Below are 19,859 nucleotides of genomic sequence, written 5' to 3'. Positions count from 1 at the left end.
GATCTGTCAAAACAAAGGGAGAAGGGGGCAGGAGATTTGTACTGCTGGATGTCCCCGGTTCCCCTTCAGCAGTGGCAGTGGCAGCGGCAACGAGCAGCTCCTGAAGCCAGCCAGAGCCAACTGTGCTACCAGGCCGGCTCTGGGCTGCTGCTGCTGCTGCTGCCATGTTTCCCAGGGACAGATTTGCAAATCTGAGGACATTCCGGGGATTGAATTTGTCCGGGGACAGATTTGCAAATCCAGGGACTGTCCCCGGGAACGTCTGGTAACCCCAGACAAAGTGCAACTGGGCTGGATGTTTGTAGCCACTGCGGCAATCCGATTCGCACAAGGCAATTTATTTTTAATTTATTATTTAACAAAAAGGCTAACTTTTATTTGTACATGTTTCTGGGCATACTGAATTTCTTCTTCATTATTTATTTTTGATCTTAACAGTTTCACAAATGAAAATAACATAATGATGCAGCCCTCTCAATTTCACAAGAGGCCCTCTGGTTTTAGCAGCCCTGAAGCTGCTTTCTCCCTGCCTTCACAGGTTGTGTGATAGCACAGCAAGGCTATCTTCTGGTTGTTTTGCCCATGCCCATGCCTGGTTTATTAGGGACAACAGTTTTAACACGGCTGCAAGCTTAATTTCTCTTGAATGCTGCTAGCAAGTGGAGGGAGAATGGGGAAGGGAAACAGCTAAGCTAGGTCCTCGGTTCTCCCCAGACAATGCCCTGAAGCTTGAGGTACATGAATCAGGATTGTGCTCCGCAGGTGCTGAGTTGTGGAGTCTCCGTGACTGGCACCAACAGAGCTCCGAGTTTCAATGAATAGGACTTTATGAGCAAGGCCTCCAGTGAGTGATGTAACAGTTACTCGGATGGCACACTGGAAATCATTCAAAAGTTATGGCCAGCTTCAGCACAAGAGTGAATAATGTGCACCCAAGGAGTGATAAAAATTCACCCATGAAGAGGAGGAAAATACACATACTCCAATTTTAGACGCATGGGTAATCAAAGATAGGGAAGCCCTCGCCACGATATGATCTGTTATCAGAAACCCCGAAGCAGCTGGATGATTTCTGAACTTTGACTCTCAGAATCCCATCTGGTTGCAGTGTGCAGGGGGGAAATATATTGAATTTGTTTCGTTCAGCCTCTGGACAGCTTTCCCCAGAACTCCCAGTTTAAACAGCGTGATTTGCATGTACATACTGAAAATAAGACTAAATAAAGCACCAGCTTCAATTTCTGATAGTACAGTTCAAGCGAACTGCTGCAAAGTATATCAAACCAAAGTGCGGCAAATGGCAACGTGGGAAAACTGGGTTTCAAATGAGCAGTGTTGCTTCCCAGAAGAACCATCTGCTCTTTGTCTACTAGCAACTGAAGAATACAGAACAATTGCTTTAATGGACAGCTAGCTTGCAACAATTTTAGCTATTGATTAGCATAGCATTACATTAATTTTAAAGGCAAGAAGCATCTGTCCTTATTATTTGTTATTTGGGATTACAGCACTTATCAGCAATTGTATTAGTTCTTCTGCCTGGTTGCTGAGTCAAGTTAAATGATGATGTACTTCCTGTCTGTGATGTTTATCTCCAGCTCAGTTCAACAAACTCAGCAGGTCACTTCCTGTTGCTTTGCCTTTCATGTCTGGCACCTTCTTTCAGACAAGTCAATACGTTTAAATTACAAGCATACTCAAATCCTGACATTTTTGTATTCTGCATCATTGCTAGGAACTTCTCTTCTGCATTTTACCATGATCCACACTCCTGCTCAAAAGTCGTATATGAAAAATCAGCTAGCAGAAGATGTATCTCTTGGAATGTGAGTATAAATGTTAATTTATATTCTAGATAGTGTCCCTAACTCACTACTAGGAATGGAGGAGAAATTTGGTACAAGTCACATGAGAACCTACCTAATTTTTCACTTCTTGAAAAAATACTTGGACCCTTGACATTCATACCTCTCCAGATTTTGCAATCCAACCATATAATGTGTACAAAGATGCATATATTAGGGGAAAATGTGCATTAAAATATATAAATGAAATTAACATACAAAAGACATATTACAGGGGAAGTGCCTGGGAAAATGTGTATATTAAACAAGTGCATGCAAAAATGCATATATTTTTAGAAGAAATGCATATGAAATTACGGGTGAATTTAAATGAAACTTTTCCATAAAAAAATGCAAATTTGCAAAATGCAAAATGTGGAGAACTGAATTTATTAGAAAAACGAGACAGAAAGAAACTGAAGCTGACCTATTTGTCTATACCCACTTTCTCTCTAAAATGGCTGTCCTCAATGCTGCCTGCCTAGGTACTATTCTCTGAAGAGTGGATGATTTACATGCCTATGTGACTTTTGAAGAATTTTGGGAAGTGTAGTTTGATGAGGGTGCTGGGAATTTTCTACAAGAGTCCCCTTGTCCTCCATAGAACTACAATTCCCAGATGGATAGGACTGTTCTACCACCAATTTGTGTGTCCCTCGCAAGTACATTTTACCCAGGCGGGTGAGTTACTAAGTGTTTGGCAAACCAGGACAAATTACAGTTGAAAGGTTCCCCCTTAAACCTTATATTGAAATGGACAAGGAGTTGGGTCCACACTTTCAATATCCTACAGTAGGTTATCCTAAAGTTGTGAGTGCTCAACCATCCTCTGAGACCTAATAAAATCAGCACTCCCCTTTTGCTTGGCAATGGAAAGCCCTGGGATTTTGGATGTCCTTCACAAGAAGTACAGTGGTACCTCTGGTTACATACTTAATTCGTTCCGGAGGTCCGTTCTTAACCTGAAACTGTTCTTAACCTGAAGCACCACTTTAGCTCATCGGGCCTCCCGCTGCTGCTGTGCCGCTGCTGCTTTATTTCTGTTCTCATCCTGAAGCAAAGTTCTTAACCTGAGGTACTATTTCTGGGTTAGCGGAGTCTGTAACCTGAAGCGTATTTACCACTGTACTTTAGGACGTGGGTGGTGCTGCGGGTTAAAACACAGAGCCTAGGACTTGCCAATCAAAAGGTCGGCGGTTCGAATCCCTGTGACGGGGTGATCTCCCATTGCTTGGTTCCTGCTCCTGCCAACCTAGCAGTTTGAAAGCATGTCAAAGTGCAAGTACAGTGGTGCCTCGCAAGACGAAATTAATTCGTTCCGCAAGTTTTTTCTTCTTGCGAGTTTTTCGTCTTGCGAAGCACGGTTTCCCATAGGAATGCATTGAAAATCAATCAATGCGTTCCTATGGAGACCGTCCGGGGACAGAGGGGAAGCGCCGCGCGCCTTCCCCTCTGTCCCCTCTTTGGAAGCAAGGGGCGGCAATGGGGAGAAGATCACTTCTCCCCGTTGCTGCCCCTTGCTTCAAAAGAGGTCCGGGGACAGCGGGGAAGACGCGCTGCGCTTCCCCGCTATCCCCGGAGCTTGCGGGGCAAGCTTCGTTTTGTGAAGCAAGCCCATAGGGAAATGCGTCTTGCGAAGCGGCTAAGAAAACGAAAAACTCCTTCGTCTAGCGAGTTTTTCGTCTTCCGAGGCGTTCGTCTTGCGGGGTACCACTGTAGATAAATAGGTACCGCTCTGGCGGAAAGGTGAACGGCGTTTCCGTGCGCTGCTCTGGTTCGCCAGAAGCGGCTTAGTCATGCTGGCCACATGACCCGGAAGCTGTATGCCGGCTCCCTCGGCCAATAAAGTGAGATGAGCGCCGCAACACCACTGTACTTTAAATTCCAGGAGGAACAAAACAAAAATCTCTTTTTGTGACCTTGAAAACGCCTTTCCAATACCATCCTACTCTTTAGTAGTGCCACCTGTCTCAAATTTCTGAAATGTTCTCTTCCCCCATGAAAGAGGCCTCTGTTTTCCTGCCTTATTTACAGGGCGCATTAGAATTTCTTTAGCATTTGTTGGGTACGGTGTTGAGCTCTCCTTGTTGTTGTGAGGTGGCCAGGGGCTGTGTGAGCCCTTCCCTTCCCTTCCCTTCCCTTCCCTTCCCTCTCCTCTTTCCTTTCCTTTCCTTTTTCCTTTCCTTTCCTTTCCTGCCTCTCCAGTGCTTTGCATTCTCCCTGCCTACCCATCCTTCCTGATCGGAAAACGCTCCATGGGAGGAGTGATCATGTCAGAGAGGTCATCTACCAAGTGCCTGATATAAGCATCCTCACTCACTTTTACTCAAAAAAAAACATTTCTGCACCAATTTCCGTAAAGGTAAAAGCAGCAGCAGCAGCAGCAACAAACAGCTGTCAAGCAAGGCATCCTCCCTGCTTTCTTATACTTGCAGGAAAACCCAGCTGAGAATGTCATGGCATTTTCAAGAAGTGCAGGTATGAAGTAAGGCTGTTCCCTGGAGATGAATGAATGTACACTCACACTTTGGCCACCTTGAAAATAAGGTAAGCACACACAAGCACACATGCAAAAGAAAAATAATAAAAACCCTGCAAACCATCCATGAGAATTTCATGGAAAATCCTCGTTCCCTTTGATGATTTTTAATGCAATTTCTTTTTCATTAATTGATGGAGATGATCAGGGAGAAACGCTGAAGAAATTTTTGATCCAGCATGACTTTTTTTTTTTGTAAACTGTGTAATACTACAAACAGTGTTTGCACTTGGAAGTCCAGTGAAGTACCCTTTGAGGCCGCACACTAGTGTGATTTCAGAAGCTCTGTCTGATTAGCCTTTGGAACTGCTTGCTGGATGCCCATTCTTTGTACCTTTGGCCGCCAGATAGCTCACCGTGGACTCAATGCTTTGAGGGTTCTATTTTTCCTGCACCTCTGTTTCTGGTGGACTCCGCATGGAAAATCCTTGATTTGCCATTGAGACTCTTCGTTTTACTGTTTGCAGACAGAACATAAGGAAGGAAAAGTCTATTTCTTTCTCTACCCCACCTAGAATCATAGAATCATAGAATCATAGAGTTGGAAGAGACCACAAGGGCCATCGAGTCCAACCCCCTGCCAAGCAGGAAACACCATCAGAGCACTCCTGACATATGGTTGTCAAGCCTTTGCTTAAAGACCTCCAAAGAAGGAGACTCCACCACACTCCTTGGCAGCAAATTCCACTGTCAAACAGCTACGTGTCTGCTTCTCTGGAGCAGCAGAAAACAACCTTTCTCCCTCCTCTATGTGACATCCTTTTATATATTTGAACATGGCTATCACATCACCCCTTAACCTCCTCTTCTCCAGGCTAAACATGCCCAGCTCCCTTAGCTGTTCCTCATAAGGCATCGTTTCCAGGCCTTTGACCATTTTGGTTGCCCTCCTCTGGACACGTTCCAGTTTGTCAGTGTCCTCTCTCCCTCTTGTCCGCTTTTCCATTTCTCCTGCAATTCCTCCTCCTTTCTCCTTCTCAGAAGTCAAGCAAATATCTTGCAGCTTCCATGGCTAGCAGCTGTCTCACAACCCATCCTCCGCTCCCATTCCTTCTCTGGGACAGCCTTCACAGTCAACAATTAAACTGCCATTCTCTTCTGTACTTTCTCAATAAAAAGGCCATTTATGGAAAAGTACTCATCTCATCTCTGTTGCTCCCTTAAGTACCTTACCAGGGCACTCCACTACCTTGACTAAGCAGGTCAAAGTTGCCCATGCTGTGCTTTTGCATTGTTCAACAGACAAGCTGGTTTCTGAGCTAGTTCTACCAGACAGGCAACAGACTGTCCTCCAGCAGAATAGCTTCAGGGTCACAGTGGGAAATAGTTCAGGTGAGCCAAATTCCACAAGCCATCCATGTTCCAGAAGGGCTTACATCCTGAACAGCAAGAAGTAGTTTTCAGATGTGTATAGAGAAAGGTGTCCTGCGCACATCTAGTAGCACCCGGGGGAGACAGAATAATTTAATTCATTTTGTCTTTAGCATATATATATCCACACATATCGACCTGGATCTCCAAGTCTATTCTTATTACTGCTTGACCTAAGGCTTTTCCGCACATTACACCAAACACGGGTGCAAGCTGTCTCTACACATGTACACGTATTTTTGTGAATGAGTGTACACTTGATTCAACTATTGTGTCCACAGGTGCAGGAACTGTACCCCTTTTAATGCTACGTGTGACTCTCTGCACAAGTGTATATCGCAATGAGTTATAACTGGTAGCTCAGATGGTTAGAGCAGGGGTCAGCAAACTTTTTCAGCAGGGGGCCGGTCCACTGTCCCTCAGACCTTGTGGGGGGCCGGACTATATTTTTTTTTGGGGGGTGGGGAATGAACAAATTCCTATGCCCCACAAATAACCCAGAGATGCATTTTAAATAAAAGCACACATTCTACTCATGTAAAAACACGCTGATTGCTGGACCGTCTGCGGGCTGGATTGAGAAGGCGATTGGGCTGCATCCGGCCCCCGGGCCTTAGGTTGTCTACCCATGGGTTAGAGCAAATTGCACACTCACTGAATGTAATAAGCGAAGAATTCTCTAGGATGAGGGCAAAGCCAAGAAACCTAGAGTAGACATCTAAATATTTCCAATCAGATTCTAGTTGGCTTTTTAAAAAGTAACAATTGGCTGCCTACAAACAACTCCCACTCTGTCTTTTTTATTGTTTTTTTAAAGAATATTTATTAAGTTTTCCAATTTTTTAAACAAACAAAACAAACAAAACAAACAGAAACATTAAACAAAGACATAAGATTCATAAACCATACTTTTCAATAACAAATTTCTCAGACCTCCTCATACTTCTCCTTCTTGTATCCCAATTAAGATTATTTGTTCAGCAAATCCTTTATTTAAAGCATTACAGCTTGTAACCTTACCTTATTTTTCAAACCCTTTTCCCCCCCATCTATGTTCTTATATATCATTGCAGCTAGAAACCTCTCAATTTCAATCCAACACCAACTAACTTTCTTAAATTTTACAATATTTCTGTAAATAGTCCTTGAATTTTTTCCAATCTTCTTCAGCCGACTCTTCTCCCTGGTCACGGATTCTGCTTGTCAATTCTGCCAGTCCCATACAGTCGATCAATTTCATCTGCCATTCTTCCAGAGTGGGTAGATCTTGCGTCTTTCAATACTTTGCGATGAGTATCCTTGCTGCTGTTGTAGCATACATAAAAAAAGTTCTATCCTTCTTTGGCACCACTTGGCCGACCATGCCCAAGAGAAAGGCCTCTGGTTTCTTCAAGAAGGTATATTTAAATACCTTTTTCAATTCATTATATATCATTTCCCACTCTGTCTTTTTTAGAATGTGTCAGAAGAACAAAAAAAACAGCTTAGCATTCATTCACGTTCAATGTGGTGTTACATCAGTAAACTAAAGCAGAGCGTGCAATGCTAAGCCAAGACCAGCAGTGAGGAACCTCCAGCACCATTATCTCAAAGTGTCCCACAAGGACATTTCCCCTAAGACATACCAAACGTACAGGACTGAGGTCCTGCCGAAAGCATAGTTTGCAGACCCCACCAATCAATTGACCATCAGTACCTGCAACCCCCCGGGGTTTCTGCCTGCAGAATTTATTTTAAACGCCCACACAATGGAAAATGTTTCACCTGATGTCATGACGGTATCAGTGACTGACAGGTGAGGTGGGCAGCCTCATGCACCTGTCAAACTAGCTCGCAGGGCCTGGGAGAACGTAGGATCCAGTCCACAGGCTGATCCAGTTCCCCACCCCCAATCAAGACCTAAATCCTCTGTCTCACTTTCCCAAAAATGTCAGCTGCAGCTTTTCAGAGGACTGAGAAAAGCTGCAAGAACTAGCCAATAATAAAAGCCTTCTACTTGCATCTTATACGGAAGCTTTCAGGAGGAAGGTTCAGCAATCTCATTAAAAGGATGCATTTTATGCTAGCTTTTTTTGCTTGTTTCAGAGGAAAGAAATATAGATCTCCAAGTGCAAGTATTGGTATCATAATAAAGTAACTAATACCAATATACCAGTTACAGAAAGGTAGCCGTGTTGGTCTGCCATAGTCAAAACAAAAAAATTTTTTTCCTTCCAGTAGCACCTTAAAGACCAACTAAGTTAGTTCTTGGTATGAGCTTTCGTGTGCATGCACACTTCTTCAGATACACTGAAACAGAAGTTGCCAGATCCCTCTATATAGTGAGAAGGTGGGGAGGGGTATTACTCAGAAGGGTGGTGGGAATGGGTGATTGGCAGATAGCTGTGATGAGCCTGTTGACGACTCTTAACGACTGCAATAGGTCTTACAGGAAAAAGCAAGGGGTGAGAAGGTGAAAAATGGCTTTGTCATGTATAATGAGATAAGAATCCAATGTCTTTGTTCAGACCAGGTCTCTCCATGGTTTTAAGTTTGGTAATGAGTTGCAATTCAGCAGCTTCTCTTTAATACCAATATAATACATTTATAGCAGATTTTGTATGTTTGTTATATTGCTTGTGTTGGGCTTTACTTTGGCCTCTATAAGAATATATAGTGCAAAAAAGATATTTAGCTGCTTTTAAATTGAGATGGCTGGATTTTCCCCAACTGCTGAAATAATCGTGAAAGTATTTGGTTCTCTCAGTGGAATTAGAACAGCCATATTTATGGACTTTTGGGGTGAAGGTTTTGTATAATACCTGGGATAGGACCAAAAAAAAAAAAAGAAGAAGAAAAATCAGTAAATTACCATATTGACGTATGGAGATATGAATCTCTCCCCAATATTAAGGCTGGGGATTAAAACAGGCAGGGTGGGTGTGTTTAGAAAAAGAATATGAAAAGAATCTTCCCTTCCAGAGATACGTATAAAAACAGAATGACCGAAGACATGCCAAGTTCCCACGTGTGATAACAACAACCACCTTATGTACTTTCATCACACTTGCATGTTGTTTAGTAATAAAGGTGTAAAATTATTTTTTTCCATTTTATTTTACACTGCTCACATCCAGTATGAGCTACAGACAGATATCTAGTCCTGTTAATATGAGACTGTGGGAATTGGTCTAAAATCAACCACTCATAGTGGCGTGAAGGAATCTCAGTCTAGAATTTAGCAGACTGAGATCATGTTTCTTTAAAGCAACCAGAAAGTACTGAGAAGCAGTGACTATTCATTCTAATTTTATGGCATGAACTCTTTAAATTGTTTGTTCAAAGAAAATGAAAAAGCTTTCTTTAAAATTCCCAAGACGGCTCTGAGAAGATTAATTATCTCTTCTGTTCCACACAGTAGAGAGTGTCTATGGAAGCCAAATGTTGTACAGAGCATCTAATACGAATGAAGGTAACTAGCAACTAACTGGAGGAGACGGCAGCAAAGTTTTAACACAAACTTCAAGCAATTAGTAGAAAATTAGCAAAGTGAAGTGAATATTTCTTTTAAACCAGCAAGAAAGTCTTTTGAAAGCAGCTTGATAGAAGCCTGGGCACACTTACGTGGGAGTAAGGGCCACTGAACACAACGGGATTCACTTCTGAATGAATGTAAAGAGTTGGGCTGCATGCTGAAAGCAGTTTACAGCAATACAGTGGTATTTCAGTGTACAAACTTAATCCGTTCCAGAAGTCCGTTCTTAAACCAAAACCGTTCTAAAACCAAGGCTCGCTTGCCCTAATGAGGCCTCCCACTGCCGGTGCCCTTCCACCTGTTCTTAGACCGAGGTAAAGTTCTCAAACCAAGACACTATTTCCGGTTTTGCAGAGTTTGTAAACCAAATTGTTGTTAAACTGGACTGTTCTTAAACTGAGGTACCACTGTGATCTGAAACAGGACCATAGGAAAGTGCTTCGTACTGACTCAGGCAATCGGTCGAGAGCCAGTGTGGTGTAGTGGTTAAGAGCGGTAGTCTCGTAATCTGGGGAACCGGGTTCGCGTCTCCGCTCCTCCACATGCAGCTGCTGGGTGACCTTGGGCCAGTCACACTTCTTGGAAGTCTCTCAGCCCCACTCACCTCACATAGTGTTTGTTGTGGGGGAGGAAGGGAAAGGAGAATGTTAGCCGCTTTGAAACTCCTTAAAGGCGGGATATCAAATCCAAACTCTCCCCTTCTTCTTCTTCTTCCTCTTCTTCTTCTTCTTCTTCTTCTTCTTCTTCTTCTTCTTCTTCTTCTTCTCAGTATTGTCTGCACTAATTAGAAGTGGCTCGCTAGAAGATGGGTGTCTCCTAGCCCTACCTGGAGATGACCGGGATTGAATTTAGACCCATCTGCAGGCAAAGTAGATGTTTGAGCTACAGCCCTTCGCTTAAATCCTAGCGCACCGTTTTCCCTTTCAATATTTCTTTCAACCCTGAACATAGATCTCTCAAACAACAGAGCTGCAATTCCCATGTGTTTCTGCATTATTTATATCCCCCTGCGGTTTTGTCATTTTGTTGCCCTCCTTCATCTGTCAGTTCTTCCAGACTTTCATAAAACTAAGATATGTTCAGGTGCTAGGTGTATTTTGTTCACCCACACCCTCTGAATTATAGCCTACGAACCTCTCTTTGAAAAACTCTGCCAGAATAAAGCGTGCAGCATTTAACGCACTGGCCTAAATTCATATGGCAGAATCGACCATTTGCAGGAGAATTATCTCTCATGTGAGTTTCAGCTTTACAATCAGATCACAAGAGCTACAGGTAAATTACTACAGATATTTTTCAATGGTGACAAAATCAGGGCTTTTTCCCCTGCTGGAATTCTCTGGAATGGCACCTCTCAGGTGGGCGCCAATGCCATTCTAAGAGAACGAGGGAGGTGTTCATGTTGAGTTCCAGAACCTCTTTTTCTAGAAAAATAGCACTGGACAGGATACTACAACCAGCCTAATGCTCAAGTGGTACTTGCTACTCTGGCAGACAACAAATCACTGAATAGCAAGGTCACCACTGGTGAAACCCAACCAGATGGGCGAGGTCTAAGTAATAAAATAAATAATAATTACTACTACTACTACTACCACAGAGCCTGGGGCTTGCCGATTAGAAGGTCGGTGGTTCGAACCCCTGTGACAGGGTGAGCTCCCGTTGCTCAGTCCCAGCTCCTGCCCACCTAGCAGTTCGAAAGCACCTCAAAGTGCAAGTAAATAAATAGGTACTGCTCCGGAGGGAAGGTAAACGGCGTTTCCGTGCGCTTCTCTGGTTCACCAGAAGCAGCTTAGTCATGCTGGCCACATGCTGGCCACAGCTGTACGCTGGCTCCCTCGGCCAATAAAGCGAGATGAGCGCTGCAACCCCAGAGTCGTCTGCAACTGGACCTAATGGTCAGGGGTCCCTTTACCTTTACTACTACTACAGTGGTACCTCAGGTTACAGACACTTCAGGTTACAGACTCCGCTAGCCCAGAAATAGTACCTCGGGTTAAGAACTTTGCTTCAGGATGAGAACAAAAATTGTGCGCCGGTGGGACGGCAGCAGCAGGAGGCCCCATTAGCTAAAGTGGTACCTCAGGTTAAGAACAGTTTCAGGTTAAGAACGGATCTCCAGAATGAATTAAGTTCTTAACCCGAGGTACCACTGTACTACTAAAATCTTGGATGTTAAAGGCTCAGCTGATCAAGATCTTTTCCTTAGATATACAAGTACACCTCACCCTTTACAAACCAGATACTCTTGTACAGGACAGGTACAGGTGTTCTACCTACTGCCAGGGCAATCATAGTTAGAATGGCACCATTTTGGCCGACCCTCTCTAGATGAAAAAGGGACAAAATCATTGTATTTCCCTTTGTGGTGTGTCATTTTTGTAATTCCTCTTTGGTGCTAAAGTACATATTGCAGTACAGATGTGCTCCAGAGGAATGTTTTGCTTCCACTCCATTTTGCACCACGATGAGTTTGAAAACTAAAGAACAGATAGCTATGAAGCCACCAGTGAAGAACTATCTGAAGAATCAGTGATTCTGGATGAAAGCTGAGCTAACGACGTGTGTGATCAAGATATTTTAACATACACATTTGCACTGGGAAACTGGAAAATACAAAATTCTTCCTGAACTTGCTTACACATGACAACGTACTCCAAAAATGAGTTATCTGATGGCCATACATACATCTGTCAAAAAAAGCTAGTGGTGGAACTAAAGTTCAGCAGCTGAACATCTGGCTTGTGCAGCTGTTAAGATTGCCCATCTGGACAAAGATGTCAGTTCCTATTCTGGATTGCTTTCTAGAAGAGGACAAAGTGAAGTGTTCTACTTGGTACCTCTTACAAAACAATACTGCCCAAATGGCCAATGTCATTGCATATGCTGGCACTATAATGCGTGTCACTCCAAGCCAGCAATTATCAACATTTTCCAAAGACACTAGCATATTACCAATGACATCCGTTAGAAAGTGAGTTCATCTGAACTGACATTGATGAAAAGGTCATACCTTCATCTATCTATCATCTATCCAAACATGTAATAGTGGATAGAGACGAGGAAAGTTGGAAAGAAAGGGTAAAGGAGGCTCCTCACTTACCAGTTCTCATTCCTTTGAAATTTTTATTTAAAATTATTTTTTGAGTTTTCTATAAAACAGAACAATTATTGCATTTTCCATGACCTATTCTGAGTAAATGGAACTGTAATAGAAAGTCTGGGGTTTTGTGAAAGTGTTGTTTACAATCTGATACTCTAGGGAAATTTAAGACGTAAAAACACTGGGCCTTGATTATCATTCAACTTTCCTACATACAAGCAAGCTACTTTTATTTATTTACTGATTTTTTATGGTCATCCCAGAACTTATGTTTTCTGGGCAGCTCATAAAACAAATGCAACAGTTAGAAAACAGTATAAACTTTTTTTCTTTCTTTTTTACCTATTAAAAACTAAAAGCACAATCAAAGCACACTTCTTATTAAATAGATGCAAGCAATGAGACCAAAGATTGTTGTTATTGTTACACTGAAATATATTTATTCAGAGAGCACCCTGCAGAGTCAGTGGTGAAACAGAAATCCTAATATTAGACATAAAACATAAAATATATAAATGCCAAAAAGTCAAGGGTAGCAGGGGGAGGGACTACACAAGATGTAGCCATCATTACTTGCATTACTGCATAATGTTACAAATTTTATCTAATCAGCAGACATTTTCAGTTGTGGAAAATTTAGCAAGCATAACAATGTGGTGACAATTTAGTCTTTTCTTTTCTTACCTTCCTTTAAAACAAAACAAAACAAAAAGCAGTCTTCTGTTTGGTCTAGATTCAGGTCAAGACATTTCACTAATCTGCTAGTCATTAAAAAGATATTTTTATACCCAGTCTGTAATATTATCTTCTTCAGTGATTGTGATGGCTCCCAACAGAGTTCCAGACTTGAAAATGAAGTCTGGGGAGCTGAAATGCAATTACGATACTTTAAATAATTCCACAAAAAGTAGAACCGATGTTAAATAATTTACTGTCTTTGATCTTGCCACGGATCTGCCGAAATCTTCCGCATCGTCGCTCATTCCTCACAGGCTAAGGAAATAGGAAGTTCTGAGAGGCAGGTTATAGGTCATTCATTCATATTGAAGACCCAGATGAGTCCTGTTCACAGGTTTTGTCAATGGTGTTTTCTGGGCATAGGAGCCGACTCCTAGGGGCCAAGGTCCCTTCAGCCCCCCTCCCAATATAATATCTGAGGGGGCGGCCCCCCAGTTGATGGGCTATTCAAATGGTGTGTGTCTTGTAGTGTCTTGTGCAATATTTTATTGAAACCAGGGACCTTCTGCACACAAAGCATATTCACTGCCACTGAGCTACAGCCCTTCAGTATCCTGTGTACTTTTTAGCAATGATGCCACGAGTCACTGTAGCAGCAAAGTTACAGGTAGGTAGCCGTGTTGGTCTGCCTTAGTCGAAGCAAAACAAAAAAATTCCTTCCAGTAGCACCTTAGAGACCAACTATGTTTGTTATTGGTATGAGCTTTCGTGTGCATGCACACTTTGTCAGATACACCTGACACGGGTGGCGCTATGGGTTAAACCACAGAGCCTGGGACTTGCCGATCAGAAGGTCATATCCCTGCGACGGGGTGAGGTCCCTGCTTCTGCCAACCTAGCAGTTCGAAAGCACATCAGAGTGCAAGTAGATAAACAGGTACCGCTCTGGTGGGAAAGTAAACAGTGTTTACATGCGCTGCTCTGGTTCACCAGAAGCGGCTTAGTCATGCTGGCCACATGACCCGGAAGCTGTACGCCGGCTCCCTCAGCCAATAAAACGATATGAGCGTCGCAACCCCAGAGTCGGTCACGACTGGACCTAATGGTCAGGGGTCCCTTTACTTTTAAGGTGCTACTGGAAGGAATTTTTTTGTTTTGTAGCAGCAAAGGAAGACTCAAATAGGGGAGAACCATATCCCCTCCAACTTCTTCTAACCTAAATCTCGCTACGCCTCACCTGCTCAGGCCTGCCATCGCTACCACCGAATTCTGCACCTGCTCCAGTTTCCCAACTGTCTTCAGAGGCAGCCCCTTGTGTAACATGTTGCAGTAATGTAAAGGTGCCTAGGCAGGAGATGACTTGGAACTCTATGCATGCACCCTAATTTCCATGATGGAATAAAAGTTGGGTATAAATGTATTAAATATAAACATGTAAATGGAATGTATGTGCAACATTCTTACGACATACAGGTGATTGTTCGACTCACTGCCTGTCTCTCCTTTATAAGAACCTTAATACAGTTCTGCATTCAGGCATTTGCAGATAGCAAAAACTTTGAAGCACTCACGGAATACAGATCAGCAGCTTTATGCAAGAAATCATAGAGTCAGCACAACATCCCTGGGCGCCATGCCTTACAACAGAATAAATATTTGAATGTAAAGATTTACAACTGGGCCAGTGAAACTCTTTGGCTTGCCATGCTTTGCCTTACCTCCTGGTTTCGGCAGCTGCTTACAAGTGCAATGATATATAGCCATATATAAGCTACTGAGACCAGACCAGGCAAGTCCAAATACTTTAACTCATCACCTAAATACTATGTCATGACTACATTAAAATCTCTCCCGAGAGATATAGATAGCAACTCTCGTCACTGGGCGGTTGAGCTCCTTGCTAATTCCAGTCTGTCACTTCCCTACTTTCCTCTTGATTTACTAATCCAATCCAATCCTGGCAAACTGACGGGAAGGGAGGACATGATGGTCCACATTGCTCAGAAGCCTGCAAATACCCAGTGCTCACCACCATCTCAGGTATTTTGGATGTGCTCAGCCGATTCTGAGTTAAAACACATTCAGCCGAGGTCACAGAGCCTACTGAGAACATCCTCTGTGCTCAGCCCCCCAGACACAACTGCTGACAAAGTCTGCTTCTTTATTTCAGTCCTTAGAAGTATTGGGACTGTTAAGTTGTGGGTGAACATAGCAGACGACACAGCGATTCTTCAAACAGCTCTTGTTTATTCACAGGCCAGAACAGAACTGAACTGAAGGGTTCAGCCAGCCTGCTTATATAGAGCTCCACTAGAACGCAACTGTAACAACTTTCTGTAACTATCCAATCACTGAACGTCACTTTCGATCCCTTATTTGCATATGTGGACCTGAACTATCTACAGTATCCCCCTGCTGGCCCAGGGTGAGAACTTCAGTACATAACAGGGACCAACTATGGAATTCAGCCGGTAGGCTGCAATCATAATCCCACTTACATGGCAGCAAACCAGTCAAGTCAATAGGACTTGCACCTGTGTAGAGATGGACTGGTGTGGGAAAGGAGGTTTAGAAACATGGCTTTTCTCTGCAAGTTCAGATTCTTCTATGGGGAAGTCTAAGAGCTTCGCAGCTGTTTGAAGTGCCATTTGTGCAGCCCAGCACCAAGCTTGATGCTCTCCCTCTGTAAATTCAGGTTTATCCAATTCAAGGATAATCCAATATACTGGAGAAAATGATTTGTTTCCGTGTTTTGGGGTGGATAGATCAATTGTCACTTTCTCCTTCTCATGCTGTCTCATGCTTTCATTTCTTTTGAATAGTTGCTGAGCTTGCAACTATTTCCGGGGTGCTCCTAAACAAATGGTTTTTTAATTTCTTTTTAGTTTTGATCCTTCAGATTTTCACAAACCCAGAAAACTGGGCAAGCAAACACCATCTAAATTTCTACACTAAATATATTGGGCAGCAACCTGAGAAGTGTGTGCTGAGAATTTACAGTGGCTTTCATGTTCTTTTCCAGTGCTAGAAAATCTGGATGCCTCAGATTTGCACAAAAGTGGGAAACTGCACAAGCAAATTTACAATTGCCCAACTGTATGCTTACCCCCCCCCCAATAAAGGGTGCATGTGCAGTTAACTGCACTCATGCGCTGTCAGTGCTTGACTGGCACAAGGGAATCAACAAATCATAAGGTGGGGGCAAGGCAAACGGAACTCCAGCATTTTGTTTTGAAAAAATGGCCATCTGAATGCCTCTGGAAACAACAAGTACAGTGGTACCTCGGGTTAAGAACTTAATTCATTCCGGAGGTCTGTTCTTAGCCTGAAACTATTCTTAACCTGAGGTACCACTTTAGCTAATGGGGCCTCCCACTGCCGCTGTGCCGCCGCCGTGCAATTTCTGTTCTCATCCTGAAGTAAAGTTCTTAACCTGAGGTACTATTTCTGGGTTAGCGGAGTCTGTAACCTGAAGCATCTGTAACCCGAGGTACCACTGTAAAGCATGAAAATGGTGGACTTTACCTGCAACATGTCCTGAGCATTGTGTTTTCAAAGCTATACTGACTCTCTATACGGAGGTTCCACTTAGGCATTCCTTTATTAATTTTCAACTACCTACAGTCAGATGGGACACGGGTGGTGCTGTGGGTTAAACCACAGTGCCTAGGACTTGCCGATCAGAAGGTCAGCGGTTCGAATCCCCACGAAGAGGTGAGCTCCCACTGCTCGGTCCCTGCTCCTGCCAACCTAGCAGTTTGAAAGCACGTCAACGTGCAAGTAGATAAATAGGTACCGCTCCGGAGGGAAGGTAAACGGCGTTTCCGTGTGCTGCTCTGGTTCGCCAGAAGAGGCTTAGTCATGCTGTACGCCGGCTCCTTCGGCCAATAAAGCGAGATGAGCGCCACAACCCCAGAGTCGGTCACAACTGGACCTAATGGTCAGGGTCCCTTTACCTTTACCTGCAGTCAGAGGATGAGAAACAGAAGTTTTCTTCTGCAACATGAGAGAGAGAGAGAGAGAGAGATGAATTTATGCTCACAATCACTAGTGTGGGGGTGGAAAATGTTGAATTTAGGGTAAGCTGCATAAACAAAATATCAGTTTGCACCAGAGACCTTTCTGATGCTCTAGAGAGTGACCTAATTTGGCATGTTTATTTTACTTGCATTTAATACACAAAGCTAAAAACACTGAAACTGTCAAGCTTGCCTAATATTGTGTTTGCAGTTGGCAGCCATTGTTACTAATGACTGCCAAACATTTCCACCCCTCATCACTGCCTTCATGTGCATGAGGTTAAAAAATGTGTTGGGGCAAAATTGCAAACATTTAACTATGACAAACAAGTAAAGCACCTATGTACATGCATTTCAGCTGAGAGAGAGACACACGTGCATTTGTGTAGCAGAGAATGTGAATACATTTATTTTTGGACATGCATTAAGGCTTGGGATATTCACTTGGAAAAGCGATTGAAGAAGCGTGAGTGACCCCTGCTTCTGTAGCCAGAAGCATGAAGGGAATAAAAAAATATGCACATAGCTCGCACAACAAGATGTGGAGTTGTTCACAAACAGCGGTGGAGCCTGTCTTCATGGCACCCAGGTGAGCAGAGGCAGGTGCGCTGGGGGGCAGGTTGTGGAGAGTGAGCTGGGGCAGACTGATTTGAAGGTCGCATGCCTGTTGTGTCTTCTTCATGCCACCCTGCCAATGCCTCCCTGAAAATATGCACCTGGGGCCAATGCCTTGTTTGTGTCAGTGCAAATGCTCACCCATAAGATCAGACTAGACCCCTGCTCTGATGAGTGTGGCTTTCTATAGGGCACTCCTCTGTGATGTAGACAGGTTTGGAAATCAGGGTAGGCGATCCATACAATTTCTTCCATTCTCATCAAACGTCTCTCGTTAAGTGTAGGCAAGGGTGTTAGGAGTGTGTGGGCAGCGAAGGAACACCACGTTCCTTAGATTCCCCGTTGTGATGTTTTACTTACATGTATTCAAGCTGATTCTCTTTCTGAAATATCAGCAAACTGGGCCATATCTGAGCAAATTGAAAGTGATGACAACGATGAGGGGGCTGATCAGTCATTTTACAGCAAAGAAGAAAACGTGGCAAGGAGCAGCCAGGATGTGAAGTAGCAAGAAAGAAGGAAGTGTTTCTTTATGGAGCTGATAGCATCAGCTGCCTCTCCCATACATTAGATCCGGACTCTGATCCGGCAGGGAGGCACAGGTTAATTCACAAGTTGTAAGCACATCTGACCCAAGGGATTGTTTTATTGCCCCATGTGATCAACGGGTCTCGCTTCCAAGAGGTTCACTTTCAAAATGCATGTGCAAGGACAGCACATGCCGTCCTAAATACTACATGACTTCTCATCGTTGCCAAAGATGACTGGTATGCAGGCAATGTGCACGGCCAGCCATAAGAAGGATCTGCAAGGAGATACAAACATCCCCAGGCACTATGAGTCGGGTGTGTGATAGGCCAGGCCAGGGTTTTTTAATCTAAAGTAACTCAGCTATTTTAATGGCAAATGTCAAATTACAATCATGACAAGTTACTGTTAAATACACACAGTCCCCTCCTCCTGCAACATCTAGGATAGTTTCTGCATATTACACCAGATCTGGCTTTTTACCAGTTCTTACATCCAAGAGCCACAGATATAAGGAATCCTTGCTTAAACATTTCCCTATCTTGCTGCTTTTTTGTCCCCCACCCCTGCTTAGACACTTATCTGCATATATTTGAACAATTTCTCCTGATTATACAGCACCTGCACTTTTATATTCCTTCCCCTGACATCTGGAGAGCTATAAATTCAAACCCTCTGCTTTTTCCATGAAGTGTTTATGATAGCCCAGGTCAATTTTGTCAGGTATAAACACAGCGATGGGGCAGAAGCTAAGGTACCCTCCCGCTGAGATGTCATTAGCAACCAAGGAGGACATCAAAGAGCTCAGGGCATCCTGGGAGAAGCCTGGATATTGCCCTTTCAGTCTTCAGAAGTCACTTGACAACATGGGTCTGGCATACCCTCCAAGTGTCCCTCTTTTCCAGAGGCAGTCCCGGAATTATAAAAGCCATCCTGGCTTCTGATTTGATCCTGGAATGTCCCTATTTCACCCACCAGTGCTGCTACTGATAAGCTCTGCTGGAGAGTGGGCAAGGAGGAGATTCATGCACTGGGCATAGCCGCCCTGGGTGGGAAGAAAGGGGCAGTGGAGCAGAGAGCAAGGAATCTTGATATTTTTTTAAAAAGTCAAATCAAATTTTCTATCATCTACACCTAACCTTTCTGAAATATATTTATTGGTGTGTGTTTACTGGTTTTTGTAAATTTACCATAAAATAAAATCAGGATTAAGGAGTTTTTTCAGCTTGTGTTCTGTGTCCCATTGGTGAAATGATGGTGTCACTTGCCCTTCTTCTAATGCTCTACAGGGTGGGGGGGGGACAAAAATGGGGGGGGTCAAGGGTAGTTGGGGGGTGAGAAATGTCCTTATCTTCATCTGCGGAACGTTGGAGGGTCTGGCCTTCCCACTGGAAGCCTTAGAGCAGGAGTGGGAAAAGTGTGCTATGCCAGCAGGGCTGTCTTAAGCATATGCGGCACCAGGGTGCAAAGATCCGCCCGCCTCCTCCCCCCCGGTTGCCCAGTCCTGGGCGCGCAGGAGGGCGGAGCCAGCTGGCCACCTCAGTGTCTCGCTGGCTCGGTCGCCCCCAAACCCGAACCCGTGGCACAGAGCTACCCGCAGCAGAATATCCTGCCGTGGCGCTCCGAATGATGGGCAGGCTCTTCCCTG

The 19,859-nt window shown here is 43.7% G+C and overlaps 1 long non-coding RNA gene across 1 annotated transcript; it reads left to right on the top strand.

The window, feature by feature from the left end:
- Window positions 1–1,662: 1,662 nt before the first annotated feature.
- On the top strand, window positions 1,663–8,796 carry LOC128411610 (uncharacterized). The gene is made up of 3 exons (XR_008329841.1): window positions 1,663–1,826; window positions 4,280–4,391; window positions 8,716–8,796. It is a non-coding gene; the product is annotated as an uncharacterized LOC128411610 (long non-coding RNA).
- The last annotated feature ends 11,063 nt before the right edge of the window (window positions 8,797–19,859 follow it).

The sequence above is a fragment of the Podarcis raffonei genome, chromosome 3 (genome assembly GCF_027172205.1).
Source record: "Podarcis raffonei isolate rPodRaf1 chromosome 3, rPodRaf1.pri, whole genome shotgun sequence".
NCBI lineage: Eukaryota > Metazoa > Chordata > Lepidosauria > Squamata > Lacertidae > Podarcis > Podarcis raffonei.
The sequence above is the reverse complement of the archived record's forward strand: the minus strand, read 5'-3'. Positions and strand labels throughout refer to the sequence as shown.